This window comes from Dipodomys ordii, unplaced genomic scaffold (genome assembly GCF_000151885.1).
Source record: "Dipodomys ordii isolate 6190 unplaced genomic scaffold, Dord_2.0 Scaffold36, whole genome shotgun sequence".
In the NCBI taxonomy this organism is placed as follows: Eukaryota; Metazoa; Chordata; class Mammalia; order Rodentia; family Heteromyidae; genus Dipodomys; species Dipodomys ordii.
Window position 1 is genome coordinate 7,767,944 of NW_012267252.1, and position 4,379 is coordinate 7,772,322.

Genomic DNA, 4,379 nt, shown 5'->3' on the forward strand with positions numbered 1-4,379 from the left:
TTCTTTTCTTTAAAAATTCATTCTGGTCTGAACAAAGAGGTTGAGATGGAGGGAGTATTCTTTTTTTCTGGGGCTGGTATTTGCAAGCCTGTTTTCCTGAATTTGGGATTTGTGGGTTGATCCAGGCATACTTGGCAACACTGCCCACTCCTAGTTTATAAAAGGCTCATTTCTCTCACTTCTGGGATCGCACATTCTTTGTGTAACACTCCTGATTCTTATGCTGTCTGTCCCCAGTCTTGTCTGCACTATTACTGGTCTATCCTCACCAATCTCAAGTATCTCAATTGGATGCCTTTATGTTCTATGATGTAAAAAGACCTTTCCTATTTCTTTTGAAATGTAAGTCATTGAAGAGTAAAACCAAAACCTATTTTCCTGCAAAACTTCTTCTTCTTTTTTTTTTTGTCGGTCATGGGGCTTGAACTCTGGGCCTGAGCACTGTCCTTCAGCTCTTTAGCTCAACGCTAGCACTCTAGCACTTGAGCTACAGCTCCAATTCCAGTTTTCTGGTGGTTTATTGGAGATAAGTGTCTCAGGGACTTTCCTGCTTGGGATGCTTTGAACCTCAATCCTCAGATCTCAGCCTCCTGAGTAGCTAGGATTACAGGCATGAGCCACTGATGCCTGGCTTAAAATTTTTCTAGTAGACACTCTTTTTGGGTACTGGAGAATTTCGTACCTCAGAAGGTAGATCTAACTTCTGCTGCATGTCTAGGGTAGGTGCTATTGACTCAGGCTTTGCCAATCCATGCTAGAGTATATGCAAAGAAGCAAGTAGAAGTTTAGCTGGTGAATGAATGGATCAAGAAAACATGGTATAAGTACAGAATGGAATTCTGTGCTTCTGCCAGAAGAATGACATTGTCCCATTCGTAAGGACATGGAAAGACTTGGAACCAATCATATTAAGTGAAATAAGCCAGACCCAAAGAAACAGGCTGCCTGTTTTCCCTCATATGTAATAATTAGTATATGTCTAGGATAGTCTTAGCAGAGGATCACAACAGCTCAATAGCTATGTACATACAACCATACAAAATGATGCTAAACATAATGAACTAAAAGATATGAAAGCAAAGGGATTTTCCCTCAGTGTACTGTTTGCAGTCATTTCTTTTTCCTTTCATTTAAATTTTTTTCCTTTGGTTTACCCCCTGTTGTCACTGTTTCTGATTTCATCACCCTTTGTACTGTATGTTAGTTTATCTGATTTGGGAATAGGAAGGGGAATCACAGAAATGGCAAGACAAAGGACAAAGGGTGAACCAATGCAACAGCGATACTCACAGACACTACATTGGAAATGAACTATACAACTTGAGGGAGGAAGGGAATGGGGGGTGGAGGAGGGGAAGGATAGAGGGAAAAACGTGAGAATGGTTACCAATGTAACAAGAATTGTACTCATTTCTTTCCTTATGTAACTCTAACTCCTCTGTACATCACCTTTACAATAAAAAATAAGTAATAAAAAAGAAGTTTGGCTGGTGCCAATAGAGGTGACAGTCACATCCAGTTTCTGGGAGGAGCGGGGACTGCTATATTGACAATGACATCCACTATGCAACGCTGGCAGTACTGGCCAAAGCTGTGGCAGGTCATGCTTGGTGATGCTGGAAGAAAGGTTCTCTCAGGTCCTGCTCCATGAGCAATACCAAGTTCTATCTACCAGAAGGTCCTTGGAACCCAATTCCCCAGCCCTCTCAGAAACTCCTGTAGTTACTCAATATCCTTTATAGTCTATTTCCTTTATCACTCTCTGTTGCATACAATAAGAATATTGATTGACACCACGAAATGAGGTATGGTGGAGAATAGTAGTCATCTAGTATCCTATCCTTCTAAGGGGATTTGTCACTTTAGAAAGTATTTGCGTGCTAAATTATAGGTGGCTGGTAATTGCAGTGGAAACAACATTCACATTCATCTCTTATGTTGTTTATTGCATATTTATTGAGGGTCAGTTCTGTGCCAGACACCAGCTAGGGGCTAGCACTGAATAAAAGAGATACTCATTGTCTTCATGAATATGAAGTGTCAGGAAGTCCTTATTTTAGGGGTCACCTGACTGCTTTCTTCTGTGTTTCAGGTTTTGTTTTGTAATCCTTTACCTCCTCAGAAATTCAGAAAGTCACAATGCAGACTATTGTTTTGATGTTAATCAATTAATTAATTTCCTGGCTACTTCTATCAAGGTTGTGAAGTGGCTTATCAAAAATGCACAGGTACAGTAAGACCAGAGAGCAAAAGGGAAGTCAGGGTACAAATCTTATCCTGGAGACCAGGACAGTGTATGGGGCAATGGAGATTGCAGGTGTGAGTGAACCCAGTCCAGGGCTTGTCTTGACTACTGAGGCAGAGGAGGATGAAGTGAGAAGTCAAAGCCAGTTGAGAGAGCTTTGAAGGATTGTTCTGCTAGTCACAAGAGAAGCCCACAATTTTCCTGGCTCCAAGTTTTATGAGGAATTTGTCTTCAGGTCCTTATATAAAAGGCATACAATTGGAACACTTCACTTTATAGTCTTATGTGGGTGCTGATGTGGGATATTTATTGGATTATTAAGGGGTAGGAAGAGAGAGTGTATGTGCGTGTGACAGAGAAAGATGTCAGAGAGAAACAGTATTTTCCCAAGGTGTTATTGCACTATGATGCTTATTAAAAAATACTCCAGATGGGCACTGGTGGCTCACACCTGTAATCCCACCTAGTAAGAAGGCTGAGATCTGAGGATTGTAGTTTGAATACAGTCCAGGCAGAAAAGTCTGTAAGACATCCTCAATTAACCACCCCAAAACCAGAAGTGGAACTGTGGCTTAAGGTGGCAGAATGCTTGAACAAAAAAGCCCAGAGGCAGTGTCTAGGACTTGAGTTCAAGCCCCATGACTGAAAAACAATAGCCTAGAGAAGACATTTAGTGTGATCTCATGGGTACTGTAGTTTCTGTTTTTTTTTTTTTTTTGTAATGGGGATGGAAATTCCCCAGATGGAAATTCTGGCTTTCTTCGGGGGGATGGAGTGTCTGTCTTCCCAGTGAAAGTTGGCATTCTATCAGCCTCCTCTTATGAATATCAAGTTGATAGGAGACAACTACCCTCTTATAGCAAGATGACAAAGAATTTAATGAACATAGCGGAGCAAATGTAAGATGCAGAGTTTAAACCCCCTTTACAAAGGGTTCCTGACATGGAGCATGGAACATGGCATGAGTCAAAGAAACATGTCAAGTGACAAGTCTGGATGACCAAGAAGATGTTGATGCTTGTGGGTTTCAATGTGGGGATACACGTTGCTATGATTTGTATGTGGCTTCCTTGTGTCAAAGGTCATGCCGAGGCTTAATTCCTTAATGTAGTGTTATTGTGGTGGCAGGGCCTTTGAAAGATATAATGGGTCAACACCCTTAGAAGTACAATGCAGCTTTGAGAGAGTTCTGGCTTTGGCAGGAACTAGATAGTACTTGGGAGCGTGAGTTGGTGTAAAGCCTAGCACCTATCCTCTGACACTCAAGATGCCACCTGCCATGCTGTCACACACACACACTGTCTTACCAGATGTGCTCACCCAATCATGAACTTCCCTAACCCCCAGAACTATGAGCTAACTAAAAAGTTTTTTTTATATAGTACCCAACTTCAGGTGTTTTGTTTCAGTGACACAAGTGTATGGAGCAATGGGGAATTGAGGTGTGAAGGTCAAGAGAGGATCTGGTGAGGTTGTACTGCTAGGAGTTAACAGAGGCCTGGTTGAAGGACAGGTAAGTGAGGACAGGGAGAGCCATGCAGAGAACTGTGAAGATGGCGGATGGGGCTCAGAATCTAACGATGATGTGGATGAGAGAAGCAAAGCTGTTGAGCTTGGCCAAGACTGGCCTGGGATACCCTGAGACCCTCATACCATGTGGCCCACAGGAGACTTTTTCCTATTTTTTCTGGCACTACTAGGTTTGAACTCCAGACCACTTGTAAGACAGGTACTCTCCTGTTGAGCCGTAACCCCAATCCCACAGAAGACCTTTCTATATGGGGCATGCTCACAAACAAGCAGATGATTTGCTGAGGGGCTGTCCAGAAGCCTCTTGGGTCTGTTGGGGTAGCACTTTGGGTCATCCAGAAGAGGGTGGCTGGTGAGCTAGGCCAGGTTGCTGGTATGGAGGACAGCTCTCTGGAGAGGATTGTGTACTAGAGAATGTTGGAGAGTACTGGGGAGCTGGCAGGAGAACACAGGGCTTGAGGGCCAGGACTTTTAAGAAAAGGGTAAAGGCGGGAGCAATTGAAGGGAAGAGGAGCAGGTGAACATTGATGGAGCAGTACAGGAGACTCATGTGGAATATCACACCTGTATGAGTCTTTCTCATATATATATATATATATATATA